The following is a 21123-nucleotide window of genomic DNA, read 5'->3' as shown; positions in this document are numbered from 1 at the left end:
AGATCAATTGTATACTCACATATGAGTGAATTGAATTGTTACCAACATCATTATATGTATGGAACATGGATTGTCAATTTTTGATTTAATGTGATACAGTTCATATCATACTGTGTTTTATTTAAAAATAAATAAGTCTATTTTTTATGACTATTTTATTATATGTGTTTAATTTGTTGACATACCGATTAAAATCACTAGCTCCCTGGGGAAACACTCTTTTTTCTGTTCATAACCATTATACCCCATCTAACAGGGGGTATTTTCCCTAAGGTGCAGCTCCATATAGTATCAGCGCGAGACAGGTCTTATATATATTCTTTATATATATATATATATATATATATACACAGGTTGAGTATCCCTTATCCAAAATGCTCGGGACCAGAGGGATATCGGATTTTTCCGTATTTTGGAATAATTAGATACTATAATGAGATATCATGGCGATGGGACCTAAATCTAAGCACAGAATGCATTTATGTTACATATACACCTTATACACACAGCCTGAAGGTAATTTTAGTCAATATTTTTTATAACTTTGTGCATTAAACAAAGTTTATCTACATTCACACAATTCATTTATGTTTCATATACACCTTATACACACAGCCTGAAGGTCATTTAATACAATATTTGTAATAACTGTGTGTATTAAACAAAGTTTGTGTACATTGAGCCATCAAAAAACAAAGGTTTCACTATCTCACTCTCCCTCAAAAAGTCCGTATTTCGGAATATTCCGTATTTCGGATAGTTGGATATGGGATACTCAACCTGTATATATATATATATATATGTGCAAGGGAGGGTTGGGGTAATAGCGACTCACAGTGTCCACGCATAAAAGGATATATATATGAAGAAACAGTAAAAATACGTATGTCTAAAAAACAGGGGGATATTTATTACAAATTCTAAAAATACAAAATATAATTCCAATAAGAGAATTGTATATTTTTGGATGGTCTAAAAAAGTGTAGAGAAAATATAAAACTATAAGGGTTGGATTTAAAGCATGAATTTAAACTAATAAAACATAGAAAACATAACTAGAACAATAAAAAATATATAAAAAAGTATTTTCAGATAAGAGAAAGGTGCTTATCTTAAAAAAGGAAGGTCACTTGAGGTATGCCCAACGCGTTTCGTCCATCTGACTTCATCAAGGGGTGGAGGGCTAATGAGCAGACATTCTATTTATAGCCAGAGTGATTAACAATGTAACTGTGACGTCACTTCCTGTTTGGGACTACTTGGTTAAACAATTAGAAACGGCATAAAAAAACTAAGATCTATATGTTGCCAGGGATAGATCTAGGGAGCTTAGACTGCATGGGATGAGTTTAGTTAAAAAACGAGTGTCTTAAATGCTATTACAATATAAAATAGAGAAAGATATGTCCAGGAGCGCTTTTGCCCCACTTCCGCCCCGCTTCCTGTGGCCGATTCCGCGTACTGCGCATGCGCGCGGTGCCCCATTTCCGGTCCTCGCGTCTCTTAGCAGGCATTGCGCTGCCACACTTCCTGTGCACAGCGCATGCGCACGGCGGTCCGTTTCTGCATATCTGTGTGGGCGCTGTGCAGCTTGTGTCTTAAATGGTGGTTGGACCAATTGAGTTGTCAATCATCACGGCGGCCATCTTTAAGGAGCCAGATTAGGCAGGACATGTTCATTGAGTGATTTTTACAGCTTATGCCGAAATACATAGAAAAAACAGATAAAGCAGAGATTAATAACTTATAGGTTGTTCAGTTCATCACAGGGTTTGGGGCATAGAGAAGGTTATATTGGAAGGAGATCATACTACTTAATAATTAATTTTCAGACGTATATATATATGAAATGAGATAAGTAACTTGCTAACTGCGCTATTTATATATTAGTGAAGCATTTATATATAAAACTTTATTCATTATTAGAAGGCCAATGTATGGTGTTTTAATAGTGTTTATCAAATAAAAAGTAAATAATAAATATTTGTTTCAGTACATTGTGCTTAAAGTGCGTTGAATTTTTCAGTGAGGGGTGTATACGAATAAAAAGTGCACATGCCACAAAGGGGTGGAGGAGTGTTAAACTGTGTACATAAGTGTACATATATGTTATTGGTGTAATAATTTAAATACTGGACAGAGCGTAAGAATAGATATATTGCACAGTTTTATCTATGCAATATAATATCGTGTATTATGTGAGATTGGACAAGAGTGGTCAATGAGCCCGTATTTATGTCAATATTTCACATTGCTGGTGTGTCATGGGCTAAATATATCTCACATTGTACAGTACCCAATCTTCCCAAGTGGTTCCCCGCTTGGTACTATTTGGGCCCTACACTGCTTAGCTTCCAAGATCGGGCGAGATTGGGCGTCCGCCAGTGTGGTATGACTGTATCTCGTGGATAAGTAACTGAGTCGCACAGCAATCTGAATTTATTAACATGACAGGCAAATTAACAATTTATACAGGTGCTTCATATTGTGATTCAGGTTAAATAAAGTGCTAAGTGCATAGGGGTTCGAGATATACAGTGAGAAAATACAGGTGAAAATATGAATGAAGGAATAAGACCAGGATTTTAGCTTTTCTTCATAGGAACGGTGCGATCTCATATCCTTCGTTAAATCCCAATGGATGGGTCGTCTTCAGCTGGAAGATCCAGTACATCTCTCTCTGGGACAGCTTCTTCGCTAGGTCTCCTCCTCTTTCGCCATTTGTAACGTGTTCAATTGCCTTAAAGGACAGTTCTTCCGGGTTGGACTGATGTTCTTGTTTAAAATGTCTGTAGAGTAAATGTGTTTCCGACTTGTTCTTTATGCTACGTATGTGTTCTTGAATCCTGATTTTCAACGTCCGCTTTGTTTTGCCTACATACTTTTTGTGACAAGTGCATTCCATGAGGTATATGATTGACGTGCTATTACAGTTCATAAAGTCTTTGATTTTAAATTCTTTGGTACCACCGGTGTTGCTGAAAGTCCTCCTATTAGGGTTCAGGAATCTACAGATATTGCAATGTCCACATTTGTATGCTCCAACGCATTTTGGAAGAGAGCGTAGATTGTCTTCTGATGGTAGTGCTCGTAGCATACTTGGTGCGAGAATGTCCTTAAGATTTCTAGATTTACGGAAGATCAGCTCAGGTTGTGCAGGTAGAATTTCCTTAAGGATAGGATCCATTAGGAGTATGCCCCAGTGTGTTTTTAATGAGGTTCTGATGGAGTGTTCATGGCTGTTATAGGTTGTTACGAAGGAGACGGACTCCTTCCTCTCTGTTTTTTCTTTGTAGGTAAGTAATTGTTCTCTCTCCAGGTTTTTTGTTCTCTCCATGGCTCCGTCCAGTATAGTTTTAGGGTACTTCTTTTCTTCGAACCTTTTCCTGTAAATTCCAAGTTGTGCTTCGCATTCTTCGTCCTTATTGCAGTTCCTCCTGATTCTATGAAATTGGGAGTAGGGGATATTGTTTTTCCACTTCTTAGAGTGACTGCTCTTGTAATGAAGATAGCTATTCTTGTCAACATTCTTAATATAATTTTTTGTGGAGACCGCCCCTTCCTCTCCAGTTAGTATCAGGTCCAGGAACTCAATTGAATTTTTATCCATATTGTAAGTAAAAGACAGATTAAAATCATTGAGTTGTAAAACTTTAAAAAAGTCCAAAAAAGAATCAGAGCTGCCATCCCAGATGATCAGAATGTCATCTATATACCTTTTGTATAAAATGACATGTTTTTCGAAGTGTTGTGTGTTATACATATGTTTCTCCTCCCATTGGCCCATAAATAAATTAGCGAAACTCGGTGCGAAAATTGTGCCCATCGCGGTGCCACATTGTTGCAAGTAAAATTTGTCTAAAAATTTAAAATAATTCCGACTTAAAATAAAATTCATCAATTCGCAAATAAAAATCCTGTGTGCTTCTGTGAGAGATGAGTCTTTGTTAAGATATATCCTGCTGGCTTCAATACCTTTTTTGTGTTCAATGCAGGTATATAGTGATTGAACATCGATGGTTATCCATATGTATGAGTTTTTCCATTTGATGTTCTTCATCACATTTAGTACCATTGTGGTGTCTTGCAGGAATGATGGTAAATTTTTGACGTGTGGGTTCAAAAAGATGTCCACGTATTTAGACAAATTTGATGTAAGAGAGTCTATCCCTGCGACAATAGGTCTTCCAGGTGGGTTAGACAAGCACTTATGGATTTTTGGCAAAAAATAAAATATGGGGGTGGTGGGGTTTGATTGCATTAAAAATGAATATTCGTCCTTCGTAAGGATGTTGCTTCTCAGACCTTGCAGAAGTAAGGATCTCAATTCATCTATATATGCATTTTTTGGGTCATCTGGTAGCAGGGCATAGGAGCTAGTGTCTCCTAGGAGTCTTTGTGCTTCTTGGACATATTTGTCCCTGTCCTGAATGACCAACCCCCCCCCTTTGTCAGCCGGTTTTATAACTAATTGCTTATTTTTTTGAAGATTTTTTAATGCTTCAATTTCTTTGTTGTGGAGATTTTTATTCACCGCCGGTGTGGGTTCTGATTCACACAGATCTTTTTTCACCAGATCGTAAAAGATGCTTATGTTGTTCCCTTTGGATTCAATTGGATAGTATTTACTTTTTGGTTTTAATCCAGATTTTGAGCTTGCTTCATAGTTTGATATAACAGCGTTCTCTTTTCTCAGGAAGTGTCTCTTTAACGTGAGTTTACGCACGAACTTGTTGAGGTCAATAAACGTATCAAATTTATTTAGACCTCCTGAAGGTGCAAAAGATAATCCTTTGCTAAGAAGTGAGTGTTCTGAGTCGGTGAGTTCATGTGTGGATAGGTTAAATATTCCTTTGTCTCCTGTTCCGTAGGTTATAGGTTTCTCTTTTTGAACTCTTTTCCTCCTACCGCCCCGTTTTCCTCTACTTCTGCAAACCTTCTTTTGAGCGGAGAGGCATGTTTGACGTCCTCGTAAATTGTACTCCTTGGTGGGTCTTTTATTCTTGCTCCCTGTCGTGAGGATAAAAAATCCTGTTCACTATTGGTTCTGAATCGGTTGAACGTGTTGAATCTGTTATGTGTTTTAATAGATGGTGTTGCTGGCGAGTTATCCCTTCGTCCAGGTCTCGTTTTTTGCGGGATGGTCTTCCACTGATACTTTTGTTCAGTTTTTTGAGATCTGTCAATGGTCTTAAATCTGCTCCAATTTTTGATATTGCCTTGTTCGTAATCCTTCTTATCTCTAAGGAATTTCTTCTCCTTGCCTCGTATGACCTCCTCTTCGATATGTTCCAGTTTCTTGTTAAGGACATTCTCATTTATCCTATAGTCTTCTTTACTTTTATGGGGTTCCAGTTCGGCTTCTTTCTCCTTTATCTCTTTCTCTAGAGCCGCTGCACTTCTCCTTCTTTCGCTTACAAGAAGTTTCATCAGGTTCATTGAGCATGTGTGTAGAATGGAATCCCATTTTTCAATGAACTCGGGTTCTGTATTGCCAAAGGTGGGTTGTTTTTGGATCCTCAATCCTCTTGGCACCCTATTCACTTCGATGTACTGTTCCAACCCTCTAATGTCCCACCATGTTTTGATTTCTTTGGATAATAGGCGTTCCATTCCCCAAAATAAATCATCTAGACCATCGGGTGGGGATATGGTGTTGCTCTGAACTTCTTCATTGAATATCCTTTGGCACCATTCATTACGTTTGGTGGTGCGTTCGTTACATCTGAACATTTTAAAGGTCTAAAACACCAAAACTCAGGCTGCCTTACAAATTGTATCAAAGAGGATGGCGTGGTGAGAGTATGGCGCCACGAGTATATGTGTATAGGCCGGCTATAATGTTTAAAAATATATACACATAGAATATATTAGCCAAAAAGTGTAGACACTCCTTTAGGAATAAAAGGCGTCAGCTGACCCCAATATATAGGCAGTGATAAGCTGCCTGTTAGTTAAAAATGTGCAAGGGAGGGTTGGGGTAATAGCGACTCACAGTGTCCACGCATAAAAGGATATATATATGAAGAAACAGTAAAAATACGTATGTCTAAAAAACAGGGGGATATTTATTACAAATTCTAAAAATACAAAATATAATTCCAATAAGAGAATTGTATATTTTTGGATGGTCTAAAAAAGTGTAGAGAAAATATAAAACTATAAGGGTTGGATTTAAAGCATGAATTTAAACTAATAAAACATAGAAAACATAACTAGAACAATAAAAAATATATAAAAAAGTATTTTCAGATAAGAGAAAGGTGCTTATCTTAAAAAAGGAAGGTCACTTGAGGTATGCCCAACGCGTTTCGTCCATCTGACTTCATCAAGGGGTGGAGGGCTAATGAGCAGACATTCTATTTATAGCCAGAGTGATTAACAATGTAACTGTGACGTCACTTCCTGTTTGGGACTACTTGGTTAAACAATTAGAAACGGCATAAAAAAACTAAGATCTATATGTTGCCAGGGATAGATCTAGGGAGCTTAGACTGCATGGGATGAGTTTAGTTAAAAAACGAGTGTCTTAAATGCTATTACAATATAAAATAGAGAAAGATATGTCCAGGAGCGCTTTTGCCCCACTTCCGCCCCGCTTCCTGTGGCCGATTCCGCGTACTGCGCATGCGCGCGGTGCCCCATTTCCGGTCCTCGCGTCTCTTAGCAGGCATTGCGCTGCCACACTTCCTGTGCACAGCGCATGCGCACGGCGGTCCGTTTCTGCATATCTGTGTGGGCGCTGTGCAGCTTGTGTCTTAAATGGTGGTTGGACCAATTGAGTTGTCAATCATCACGGCGGCCATCTTTAAGGAGCCAGATTAGGCAGGACATGTTCATTGAGTGATTTTTACAGCTTATGCCGAAATACATAGAAAAAACAGATAAAGCAGAGATTAATAACTTATAGGTTGTTCAGTTCATCACAGGGTTTGGGGCATAGAGAAGGTTATATTGGAAGGAGATCATACTACTTAATAATTAATTTTCAGACGTATATATATATGAAATGAGATAAGTAACTTGCTAACTGCGCTATTTATATATTAGTGAAGCATTTATATATAAAACTTTATTCATTATTAGAAGGCCAATGTATGGTGTTTTAATAGTGTTTATCAAATAAAAAGTAAATAATAAATATTTGTTTCAGTACATTGTGCTTAAAGTGCGTTGAATTTTTCAGTGAGGGGTGTATACGAATAAAAAGTGCACATGCCACAAAGGGGTGGAGGAGTGTTAAACTGTGTACATAAGTGTACATATATGTTATTGGTGTAATAATTTAAATACTGGACAGAGCGTAAGAATAGATATATTGCACAGTTTTATCTATGCAATATAATATCGTGTATTATGTGAGATTGGACAAGAGTGGTCAATGAGCCCGTATTTATGTCAATATTTCACATTGCTGGTGTGTCATGGGCTAAATATATCTCACATTGTACAGTACCCAATCTTCCCAAGTGGTTCCCCGCTTGGTACTATTTGGGCCCTACACTGCTTAGCTTCCAAGATCGGGCGAGATTGGGCGTCCGCCAGTGTGGTATGACTGTATCTCGTGGATAAGTAACTGAGTCGCACAGCAATCTGAATTTATTAACATGACAGGCAAATTAACAATTTATACAGGTGCTTCATATTGTGATTCAGGTTAAATAAAGTGCTAAGTGCATAGGGGTTCGAGATATACAGTGAGAAAATACAGGTGAAAATATGAATGAAGGAATAAGACCAGGATTTTAGCTTTTCTTCATAGGAACGGTGCGATCTCATATCCTTCGTTAAATCCCAATGGATGGGTCGTCTTCAGCTGGAAGATCCAGTACATCTCTCTCTGGGACAGCTTCTTCGCTAGGTCTCCTCCTCTTTCGCCATTTGTAACGTGTTCAATTGCCTTAAAGGACAGTTCTTCCGGGTTGGACTGATGTTCTTGTTTAAAATGTCTGTAGAGTAAATGTGTTTCCGACTTGTTCTTTATGCTACGTATGTGTTCTTGAATCCTGATTTTCAACGTCCGCTTTGTTTTGCCTACATACTTTTTGTGACAAGTGCATTCCATGAGGTATATGATTGACGTGCTATTACAGTTCATAAAGTCTTTGATTTTAAATTCTTTGGTACCACCGGTGTTGCTGAAAGTCCTCCTATTAGGGTTCAGGAATCTACAGATATTGCAATGTCCACATTTGTATGCTCCAACGCATTTTGGAAGAGAGCGTAGATTGTCTTCTGATGGTAGTGCTCGTAGCATACTTGGTGCGAGAATGTCCTTAAGATTTCTAGATTTACGGAAGATCAGCTCAGGTTGTGCAGGTAGAATTTCCTTAAGGATAGGATCCATTAGGAGTATGCCCCAGTGTGTTTTTAATGAGGTTCTGATGGAGTGTTCATGGCTGTTATAGGTTGTTACGAAGGAGACGGACTCCTTCCTCTCTGTTTTTTCTTTGTAGGTAAGTAATTGTTCTCTCTCCAGGTTTTTTGTTCTCTCCATGGCTCCGTCCAGTATAGTTTTAGGGTACTTCTTTTCTTCGAACCTTTTCCTGTAAATTCCAAGTTGTGCTTCGCATTCTTCGTCCTTATTGCAGTTCCTCCTGATTCTATGAAATTGGGAGTAGGGGATATTGTTTTTCCACTTCTTAGAGTGACTGCTCTTGTAATGGACTTTTTTAAAGTTTTACAACTCAATGATTTTAATCTGTCTTTTACTTACAATATGGATAAAAATTCAATTGAGTTCCTGGACCTGATACTAACTGGAGAGGAAGGGGCGGTCTCCACAAAAAATTATATTAAGAATGTTGACAAGAATAGCTATCTTCATTACAAGAGCAGTCACTCTAAGAAGTGGAAAAACAATATCCCCTACTCCCAATTTCATAGAATCAGGAGGAACTGCAATAAGGACGAAGAATGCGAAGCACAACTTGGAATTTACAGGAAAAGGTTCGAAGAAAAGAAGTACCCTAAAACTATACTGGACGGAGCCATGGAGAGAACAAAAAACCTGGAGAGAGAACAATTACTTACCTACAAAGAAAAAACAGAGAGGAAGGAGTCCGTCTCCTTCGTAACAACCTATAACAGCCATGAACACTCCATCAGAACCTCATTAAAAACACACTGGGGCATACTCCTAATGGATCCTATCCTTAAGGAAATTCTACCTGCACAACCTGAGCTGATCTTCCGTAAATCTAGAAATCTTAAGGACATTCTCGCACCAAGTATGCTACGAGCACTACCATCAGAAGACAATCTACGCTCTCTTCCAAAATGCGTTGGAGCATACAAATGTGGACATTGCAATATCTGTAGATTCCTGAACCCTAATAGGAGGACTTTCAGCAACACCGGTGGTACCAAAGAATTTAAAATCAAAGACTTTATGAACTGTAATAGCACGTCAATCATATACCTCATGGAATGCACTTGTCACAAAAAGTATGTAGGCAAAACAAAGCGGACGTTGAAAATCAGGATTCAAGAACACATACGTAGCATAAAGAACAAGTCGGAAACACATTTACTCTACAGACATTTTAAACAAGAACATCAGTCCAACCCGGAAGAACTGTCCTTTAAGGCAATTGAACACGTTACAAATGGCGAAAGAGGAGGAGACCTAGCGAAGAAGCTGTCCCAGAGAGAGATGTACTGGATCTTCCAGCTGAAGACGACCCATCCATTGGGATTTAACGAAGGATATGAGATCGCACCGTTCCTATGAAGAAAAGCTAAAATCCTGGTCTTATTCCTTCATTCATATTTTCACCTGTATTTTCTCACTGTATATCTCGAACCCCTATGCACTTAGCACTTTATTTAACCTGAATCACAATATGAAGCACCTGTATAAATTGTTAATTTGCCTGTCATGTTAATAAATTCAGATTGCTGTGCGACTCAGTTACTTATCCACGAGATACAGTCATACCACACTGGCGGACGCCCAATCTCGCCCGATCTTGGAAGCTAAGCAGTGTAGGGCCCAAATAGTACCAAGCGGGGAACCACTTGGGAAGATTGGGTACTGTACAATGTGAGATATATTTAGCCCATGACACACCAGCAATGTGAAATATTGACATAAATACGGGCTCATTGACCACTCTTGTCCAATCTCACATAATACACGATATTATATTGCATAGATAAAACTGTGCAATATATCTATTCTTACGCTCTGTCCAGTATTTAAATTATTACACCAATAACATATATGTACACTTATGTACACAGTTTAACACTCCTCCACCCCTTTGTGGCATGTGCACTTTTTATTCGTATACACCCCTCACTGAAAAATTCAACGCACTTTAAGCACAATGTACTGAAACAAATATTTATTATTTACTTTTTATTTGATAAACACTATTAAAACACCATACATTGGCCTTCTAATAATGAATAAAGTTTTATATATAAATGCTTCACTAATATATAAATAGCGCAGTTAGCAAGTTACTTATCTCATTTCATATATATATACGTCTGAAAATTAATTATTAAGTAGTATGATCTCCTTCCAATATAACCTTCTCTATGCCCCAAACCCTGTGATGAACTGAACAACCTATAAGTTATTAATCTCTGCTTTATCTGTTTTTTCTATGTATTTCGGCATAAGCTGTAAAAATCACTCAATGAACATGTCCTGCCTAATCTGGCTCCTTAAAGATGGCCGCCGTGATGATTGACAACTCAATTGGTCCAACCACCATTTAAGACACAAGCTGCACAGCGCCCACACAGATATGCAGAAACGGACCGCCGTGCGCATGCGCTGTGCACAGGAAGTGTGGCAGCGCAATGCCTGCTAAGAGACGCGAGGACCGGAAATGGGGCACCGCGCGCATGCGCAGTACGCGGAATCGGCCACAGGAAGCGGGGCGGAAGTGGGGCAAAAGCGCTCCTGGACATATCTTTCTCTATTTTATATTGTAATAGCATTTAAGACACTCGTTTTTTAACTAAACTCATCCCATGCAGTCTAAGCTCCCTAGATCTATCCCTGGCAACATATAGATCTTAGTTTTTTTATGCCGTTTCTAATTGTTTAACCAAGTAGTCCCAAACAGGAAGTGACGTCACAGTTACATTGTTAATCACTCTGGCTATAAATAGAATGTCTGCTCATTAGCCCTCCACCCCTTGATGAAGTCAGATGGACGAAACGCGTTGGGCATACCTCAAGTGACCTTCCTTTTTTAAGATAAGCACCTTTCTCTTATCTGAAAATACTTTTTTATATATTTTTTATTGTTCTAGTTATGTTTTCTATGTTTTATTAGTTTAAATTCATGCTTTAAATCCAACCCTTATAGTTTTATATTTTCTCTACACTTTTTTAGACCATCCAAAAATATACAATTCTCTTATTGGAATTATATTTTGTATTTTTAGAATTTGTAATAAATATCCCCCTGTTTTTTAGACATACGTATTTTTACTGTTTCTTCATATATATATCCTTTTATGCGTGGACACTGTGAGTCGCTATTACCCCAACCCTCCCTTGCACATTTTTAACTAACAGGCAGCTTATCACTGCCTATATATTGGGGTCAGCTGACGCCTTTTATTCCTAAAGGAGTGTCTACACTTTTTGGCTAATATATTCTATGTGTATATATTTTTAAACATTATAGCCGGCCTATACACATATACTCGTGGCGCCATACTCTCACCACGCCATCCTCTTTGATACAATTTGTAAGGCAGCCTGAGTTTTGGTGTTTTAGACCTTTAAAATGTTCAGATGTAACGAACGCACCACCAAACGTAATGAATGGTGCCAAAGGATATTCAATGAAGAAGTTCAGAGCAACACCATATCCCCACCCGATGGTCTAGATGATTTATTTTGGGGAATGGAACGCCTATTATCCAAAGAAATCAAAACATGGTGGGACATTAGAGGGTTGGAACAGTACATCGAAGTGAATAGGGTGCCAAGAGGATTGAGGATCCAAAAACAACCCACCTTTGGCAATACAGAACCCGAGTTCATTGAAAAATGGGATTCCATTCTACACACATGCTCAATGAACCTGATGAAACTTCTTGTAAGCGAAAGAAGGAGAAGTGCAGCGGCTCTAGAGAAAGAGATAAAGGAGAAAGAAGCCGAACTGGAACCCCATAAAAGTAAAGAAGACTATAGGATAAATGAGAATGTCCTTAACAAGAAACTGGAACATATCGAAGAGGAGGTCATACGAGGCAAGGAGAAGAAATTCCTTAGAGATAAGAAGGATTACGAACAAGGCAATATCAAAAATTGGAGCAGATTTAAGACCATTGACAGATCTCAAAAAACTGAACAAAAGTATCAGTGGAAGACCATCCCGCAAAAAACGAGACCTGGACGAAGGGATAACTCGCCAGCAACACCATCTATTAAAACACATAACAGATTCAACACGTTCAACCGATTCAGAACCAATAGTGAACAGGATTTTTTATCCTCACGACAGGGAGCAAGAATAAAAGACCCACCAAGGAGTACAATTTACGAGGACGTCAAACATGCCTCTCCGCTCAAAAGAAGGTTTGCAGAAGTAGAGGAAAACGGGGCGGTAGGAGGAAAAGAGTTCAAAAAGAGAAACCTATAACCTACGGAACAGGAGACAAAGGAATATTTAACCTATCCACACATGAACTCACCGACTCAGAACACTCACTTCTTAGCAAAGGATTATCTTTTGCACCTTCAGGAGGTCTAAATAAATTTGATACGTTTATTGACCTCAACAAGTTCGTGCGTAAACTCACGTTAAAGAGACACTTCCTGAGAAAAGAGAACGCTGTTATATCAAACTATGAAGCAAGCTCAAAATCTGGATTAAAACCAAAAAGTAAATACTATCCAATTGAATCCAAAGGGAACAACATAAGCATCTTTTACGATCTGGTGAAAAAAGATCTGTGTGAATCAGAACCCACACCGGCGGTGAATAAAAATCTCCACAACAAAGAAATTGAAGCATTAAAAAATCTTCAAAAAAATAAGCAATTAGTTATAAAACCGGCTGACAAAGGGGGGGGGTTGGTCATTCAGGACAGGGACAAATATGTCCAAGAAGCACAAAGACTCCTAGGAGACACTAGCTCCTATGCCCTGCTACCAGATGACCCAAAAAATGCATATATAGATGAATTGAGATCCTTACTTCTGCAAGGTCTGAGAAGCAACATCCTTACGAAGGACGAATATTCATTTTTAATGCAATCAAACCCCACCACCCCCATATTTTATTTTTTGCCAAAAATCCATAAGTGCTTGTCTAACCCACCTGGAAGACCTATTGTCGCAGGGATAGACTCTCTTACATCAAATTTGTCTAAATACGTGGACATCTTTTTGAACCCACACGTCAAAAATTTACCATCATTCCTGCAAGACACCACAATGGTACTAAATGTGATGAAGAACATCAAATGGAAAAACTCATACATATGGATAACCATCGATGTTCAATCACTATATACCTGCATTGAACACAAAAAAGGTATTGAAGCCAGCAGGATATATCTTAACAAAGACTCATCTCTCACAGAAGCACACAGGATTTTTATTTGCGAATTGATGAATTTTATTTTAAGTCGGAATTATTTTAAATTTTTAGACAAATTTTACTTGCAACAATGTGGCACCGCGATGGGCACAATTTTCGCACCGAGTTTCGCTAATTTATTTATGGGCCAATGGGAGGAGAAACATATGTATAACACACAACACTTCGAAAAACATGTCATTTTATACAAAAGGTATATAGATGACATTCTGATCATCTGGGATGGCAGCTCTGATTCTTTTTTGGACTTTTTTAAAGTTTTACAACTCAATGATTTTAATCTGTCTTTTACTTACAATATGGATAAAAATTCAATTGAGTTCCTGGACCTGATACTAACTGGAGAGGAAGGGGCGGTCTCCACAAAAAATTATATTAAGAATGTTGACAAGAATAGCTATCTTCATTACAAGAGCAGTCACTCTAAGAAGTGGAAAAACAATATCCCCTACTCCCAATTTCATAGAATCAGGAGGAACTGCAATAAGGACGAAGAATGCGAAGCACAACTTGGAATTTACAGGAAAAGGTTCGAAGAAAAGAAGTACCCTAAAACTATACTGGACGGAGCCATGGAGAGAACAAAAAACCTGGAGAGAGAACAATTACTTACCTACAAAGAAAAAACAGAGAGGAAGGAGTCCGTCTCCTTCGTAACAACCTATAACAGCCATGAACACTCCATCAGAACCTCATTAAAAACACACTGGGGCATACTCCTAATGGATCCTATCCTTAAGGAAATTCTACCTGCACAACCTGAGCTGATCTTCCGTAAATCTAGAAATCTTAAGGACATTCTCGCACCAAGTATGCTACGAGCACTACCATCAGAAGACAATCTACGCTCTCTTCCAAAATGCGTTGGAGCATACAAATGTGGACATTGCAATATCTGTAGATTCCTGAACCCTAATAGGAGGACTTTCAGCAACACCGGTGGTACCAAAGAATTTAAAATCAAAGACTTTATGAACTGTAATAGCACGTCAATCATATACCTCATGGAATGCACTTGTCACAAAAAGTATGTAGGCAAAACAAAGCGGACGTTGAAAATCAGGATTCAAGAACACATACGTAGCATAAAGAACAAGTCGGAAACACATTTACTCTACAGACATTTTAAACAAGAACATCAGTCCAACCCGGAAGAACTGTCCTTTAAGGCAATTGAACACGTTACAAATGGCGAAAGAGGAGGAGACCTAGCGAAGAAGCTGTCCCAGAGAGAGATGTACTGGATCTTCCAGCTGAAGACGACCCATCCATTGGGATTTAACGAAGGATATGAGATCGCACCGTTCCTATGAAGAAAAGCTAAAATCCTGGTCTTATTCCTTCATTCATATTTTCACCTGTATTTTCTCACTGTATATCTCGAACCCCTATGCACTTAGCACTTTATTTAACCTGAATCACAATATGAAGCACCTGTATAAATTGTTAATTTGCCTGTCATGTTAATAAATTCAGATTGCTGTGCGACTCAGTTACTTATCCACGAGATACAGTCATACCACACTGGCGGACGCCCAATCTCGCCCGATCTTGGAAGCTAAGCAGTGTAGGGCCCAAATAGTACCAAGCGGGGAACCACTTGGGAAGATTGGGTACTGTACAATGTGAGATATATTTAGCCCATGACACACCAGCAATGTGAAATATTGACATAAATACGGGCTCATTGACCACTCTTGTCCAATCTCACATAATACACGATATTATATTGCATAGATAAAACTGTGCAATATATCTATTCTTACGCTCTGTCCAGTATTTAAATTATTACACCAATAACATATATGTACACTTATGTACACAGTTTAACACTCCTCCACCCCTTTGTGGCATGTGCACTTTTTATTCGTATACACCCCTCACTGAAAAATTCAACGCACTTTAAGCACAATGTACTGAAACAAATATTTATTATTTACTTTTTATTTGATAAACACTATTAAAACACCATACATTGGCCTTCTAATAATGAATAAAGTTTTATATATAAATGCTTCACTAATATATAAATAGCGCAGTTAGCAAGTTACTTATCTCATTTCATATATATATACGTCTGAAAATTAATTATTAAGTAGTATGATCTCCTTCCAATATAACCTTCTCTATGCCCCAAACCCTGTGATGAACTGAACAACCTATAAGTTATTAATCTCTGCTTTATCTGTTTTTTCTATGTATTTCGGCATAAGCTGTAAAAATCACTCAATGAACATGTCCTGCCTAATCTGGCTCCTTAAAGATGGCCGCCGTGATGATTGACAACTCAATTGGTCCAACCACCATTTAAGACACAAGCTGCACAGCGCCCACACAGATATGCAGAAACGGACCGCCGTGCGCATGCGCTGTGCACAGGAAGTGTGGCAGCGCAATGCCTGCTAAGAGACGCGAGGACCGGAAATGGGGCACCGCGCGCATGCGCAGTACGCGGAATCGGCCACAGGAAGCGGGGCGGAAGTGGGGCAAAAGCGCTCCTGGACATATCTTTCTCTATTTTATATTGTAATAGCATTTAAGACACTCGTTTTTTAACTAAACTCATCCCATGCAGTCTAAGCTCCCTAGATCTATCCCTGGCAACATATAGATCTTAGTTTTTTTATGCCGTTTCTAATTGTTTAACCAAGTAGTCCCAAACAGGAAGTGACGTCACAGTTACATTGTTAATCACTCTGGCTATAAATAGAATGTCTGCTCATTAGCCCTCCACCCCTTGATGAAGTCAGATGGACGAAACGCGTTGGGCATACCTCAAGTGACCTTCCTTTTTTAAGATAAGCACCTTTCTCTTATCTGAAAATACTTTTTTATATATTTTTTATTGTTCTAGTTATGTTTTCTATGTTTTATTAGTTTAAATTCATGCTTTAAATCCAACCCTTATAGTTTTATATTTTCTCTACACTTTTTTAGACCATCCAAAAATATACAATTCTCTTATTGGAATTATATTTTGTATTTTTAGAATTTGTAATAAATATCCCCCTGTTTTTTAGACATACGTATTTTTACTGTTTCTTCATATATATATCCTTTTATGCGTGGACACTGTGAGTCGCTATTACCCCAACCCTCCCTTGCACATTTTTAACTAACAGGCAGCTTATCACTGCCTATATATTGGGGTCAGCTGACGCCTTTTATTCCTAAAGGAGTGTCTACACTTTTTGGCTAATATATTCTATGTGTATATATTTTTAAACATTATAGCCGGCCTATACACATATACTCGTGGCGCCATACTCTCACCACGCCATATATATATATATGTATATATATATATTTATATATGTATACAAATCGGCGGCACTCCTAGGGAACTTCTATATTAGAAATAATGACAGAGACTGCGCCCTGAATAGAAGGTAACGTTTCAGCTATATTTAGCTTTCGTCAGACCAAACGAACACAATACAAAATACAAACATTTATACCCCTCTCCTCACCTCGTGTCACCTGCTCCACGGACCAACGCACCGGCGCGGGTGGATAACGTCATCACGGTTACGCTCTGCACCAGACTCCAAACCCCTATCCTGCTCCGGTCACCTGACACCTCACCCTCTGTCATTTTCGGCCCGGATCGCAGGCGGGGGTGAATCCCGTCATCACGTACCAAACGTGAGATACGTTCCCCGTCACTGCCGTGCCTCGGTCACCTAGGAGACCAAAACAAAAACATAAACATAACAATAAAGTGACATACCCCCTTAGACTAAATGAATCTATACCCAAACTATGCATCCCATTCATAAGTTTTCACATGATCGTCCTGATAACCTCATTACCCGATCCAAAAATGGAATATAATTAAACAATGTAACCACCCCACTTACAATGCATAGTTAGTATGAGCATCACAAGGATGTTAAAACCCTTAGGTCTGAAATTTGAAACATCTATTGTTATCTAACCTCATAATGTGACTGCCTGACTAACAGTCCTCATCTACGATAGTTAAATATTCCCTATTTACAGAAAGCAATTCAATGAAAGCTGCTCATTCAAACCCGCTGGAGCCTGGGTGTTTAAAAAATGAATCCACCTCGCCTCTCGTTGTAATAATAGCTTATCTCTGTTGCCTCCTCTAATAGATTCCGATTGTTGATCAATGATCTTATACTTTAAGCTTGCTAAATTATGCTTATATTTGGCAAAGTGTCTTGCCACAGGTTGTGACTGACTTTCTCCTCCTAAAGCAGCCCTGATGGCCGACCTGTACATCGCCATTCTCTCCCGAAATTGTCTTACCGTCTTTCCTACGTAAAACAAACCGCAGGGGCAACGAATGAAATATACTACATGGGTGTTCGTACAGGTCAGAGTTTTATTAATCTTAATGAACCCCCCTGTGTGTGGATGCGAGAAGCCTGGTCCCACCTCCATGTAGCTGCAAGTTGTGCAGCCCATGCACCTGTAGCATCCAGGCTTCTTACTGAGAAAGGTTTTGGGGGGGGCATTCTTATAGCCAGAAATATCATTATGCACCACCAGATCTTTTAAATTCTTATTTCTAGTATAACTAGATAATAGAGATTTCTGTTTTAAAACAGACAAATCTCTATCAGTGGTAACTACTGGCCAACAATCTTTCACATGCCTTTTCACCTCCCTACTCACTGTTGACCATCTCTGTACAAATGGAATCTTATTCTGCATTGTAGTGGTTTGTGTAACCTTCTCTTCTAATAATTGTTTCCTATCCATACTAAGTACCTTAGTTTTGGTCTGCATTAGTTCCAACCAATCATATCCCCTAGATTTAATTCTGAGGGCCATCTCCTGTATTTCTTTCTCAGTGTTGTCTAAATTATCTGAAATTCTGTGGACCCTCAGGAATTGGGAATACGGCAGACTATATTTAGTAGAAGGCGGATAAAAACTTGAGGCATGTAACAGTGTGTTTCTATCTGTAGGTTTTTTGAATAAATTAGCATGGATCTGTCCCTCACTCATAGATACTGTTACATCCAAATAATTAACCTGTTGTGTGCTGCTACAAGCTGTGAACTTGATGTTCTCATCCATCTGGTTAATTTTAGATAATGCCGTTTCAAATTCATTTTGTGTTCCTGACCAAATCAAAAATAGGTCATCTATAAAGCGAACAAAAAATAAAATCTTGCTCGCAATATTTGGATCAGAAAAAAATAAACCTTTCTCAATTGCAAACATAAAACAGTTCGCAAAGGCCGGGGAGGCACAACTGCCCATGGCACATCCCTGTCTTTGTTCGAACCATTTCCCATCAAATAAGAAATAATTTCGGATGAGCGTAAGTTTAAGTAGCTCAAGAAAAAACGTCAAATCCGGACCTGTATATAGTGTGCACGTGGACAAAAGATCTCTGGCAGCCTCTACACCCCTATCGTGGGGGATGTTGGTATAGAGGCTTACCACGTCCAGAGTGCACAACACACTGTTAGAGGGTAACTCATGTAAATTTGCCAATTTTGTAATTAAAGATGTTGTATCTTTTAGATACGTAGGTTGAGCTTGAATGACCGGCTGGAAGTAATGGTCTATATACTGGGAGACTCTGTAATATACAGAGTCCCTGGCCGAAATGATCGGACGACCCGGTGGCACCTTTGCATTCTTATGCACCTTAGGAATGGTGTAGAAAACCGGTGCCACCGGGTGGTCCTGCCACAAGGCATCTGCTACAACTTTAGTGATAATCCCATTTCTGACTGCTTGTAATAACAACTGATGTAACTCATCATTATATTTACTAGTAGGATCCTTCCCTAACTGATTATAGACTGTAGTATCCAGTAATTGTCTATATGCTTCTGCTCTATAATGTTGTATATCCTGAATAATAATCCCCCCACCCTTATCCGCAGGGCGGATTACAATTTGTTGATCCTTACTCAGAGTATGCAAACTTAAGCCTCCCTCTCGCCTTTGGTGAGATTATCAAAATAATGTTTCTGTGTTTTAACCGACTCACTCACTTTAGAGTCCAGTACACGAGCAAAACATTTGAGAGACGCATTACTACTCTGGGGATCAAACTGAGAAGCAGGTCTAAGACTAGTAGGGAGATCACTCCCCACCGTAGGGTTCAAATTATGTGCAAAGTGTTCTTGTAAACGTTATCTTCTATTCACTTTATACGAGTCAACCTTCCACTGAGGATCTTCAAAGGTGGACACTGGGATGAACGACAGTCCCTTATTCAGAACCGACAGTTCATCTGGAGTCAATACTCGCTGGGATAAATTAAATACTATGTTGTTGTCTTCTTGGCCTTCGGTCCTTTCTTTGTGGAGCCTTTGGTTTTGTTTACCTCGCCTTGTGCAATATCTTTTTTTGGGCCCAACATGGCTCTTGTATTCACCCCTAAAGGGGGCTTGCCTCCCCGTTTTCCGCCTATGGCCTCACTCTCACTCTGTGATGTCCCTTCACCACTTGAGGTGTCTGTATAGGGGCCCCGCCGGGCTCTGTACTTATTGTAGCGTTTGGGCTGCGCTCCCCCTTCAGGGTTGTTGACCCAACTGTACACTCTTCCCTCCAGATAATCTTTCTGGACCGTGTTCAGTTTTTGTCTCTTAAATTGCACTAGTTCCTGTTTGTAGGACTCCACCTGACTGGCTAATTTATCCAACCATTTATTGTCCACATCTGCCTTAAGAGTGGCAGCGTATTTTGCTTCAAACGTTGCCGTCATCTCCTTTAATAGATTCAATTCACGGGATGACTCCTCTATTACCAGTAGGATCAGGTCCAGACTACATTTGTTTAGTATTCCAATCCATTTACGGCAAAACTCAATGTTATGTCTGCCTATCGTCAGAATGTTCTGGACTCTGAAACCACGTGGTATTTGGCGGTTTCGATGGTAATCCGATAAAGTGACACCGTGCATATAAAAATCAACCTGCTTCTTATGCAGTCGTAATAACTTCACGAATAAAAGATCATTACTGTCCATGCCCCCAGCCGTAGCCAGATCCTCTTTGAATCTGATACTCTCCGCATCTGCATCTGAGAAAGACCAGGTTTCACATGCCGTGACGTCCAAATGGCGAAATCCACTAGTATCAGAGGTATCCCCCGTTGCCGACATCCTCACAATTAATGCTCACCAATAAAGTGCAAAATAGTGTTAAAGTGCAAGAGTTCTAGGACTGAAGGTATAAATACAATAGATGCCGGTGCCTTGTCTAATCCGTCCCCGACCGCTCGTACACACAGTGTAGATCCTGGGAACCCGGATAAATAAACAACCATACAACCGGCACTCAGCTTGCAGAATCAACCGCCCCGGTGCCTTCCGTGGATGTAGGCCGAAAATATGTAATACGACTGCATAAGAAGCAGGTTGATTTTTATATGCACGGTGTCACTTTATCGGATTACCATCGAAACCGCCAAATACCACGTGGTTTCAGAGTCCGGAACATTCCGACGATAGGCAGACATAACATTGAGTTTTGCTGTAAATGGATTGGAATACTAAACAAATGTAGTCTGGACCTGATCCTACTGGTAATAGAGGAGTCATCCAGTG

At 39.2% G+C, this 21123-nt stretch overlaps 4 pseudogenes; 2 read left to right on the top strand and 2 right to left on the bottom strand.

The window, feature by feature from the left end:
• Nucleotides 1-2284: 2284 nt before the first annotated feature.
• Nucleotides 2285-2403, bottom strand: LOC134912611 (5S ribosomal RNA; annotated as a pseudogene).
• Nucleotides 2404-7444: 5041 nt separating this feature from the next.
• On the bottom strand, nt 7445-7563 carry LOC134912609 (5S ribosomal RNA; annotated as a pseudogene).
• A 2363-nt stretch (nt 7564-9926) lies between these two features.
• On the top strand, nt 9927-10045 carry LOC134912608 (5S ribosomal RNA; annotated as a pseudogene).
• Nucleotides 10046-15086: 5041 nt separating this feature from the next.
• Nucleotides 15087-15205, top strand: LOC134912607 (5S ribosomal RNA; annotated as a pseudogene).
• Nucleotides 15206-21123: the final 5918 nt, after the last annotated feature.

The sequence above is a fragment of the Pseudophryne corroboree genome, chromosome 4 (assembly GCF_028390025.1).
Source record: "Pseudophryne corroboree isolate aPseCor3 chromosome 4, aPseCor3.hap2, whole genome shotgun sequence".
In the NCBI taxonomy this organism is placed as follows: Eukaryota; Metazoa; Chordata; class Amphibia; order Anura; family Myobatrachidae; genus Pseudophryne; species Pseudophryne corroboree.
This window is presented reverse-complemented; position numbering and strand designations above follow the sequence as displayed.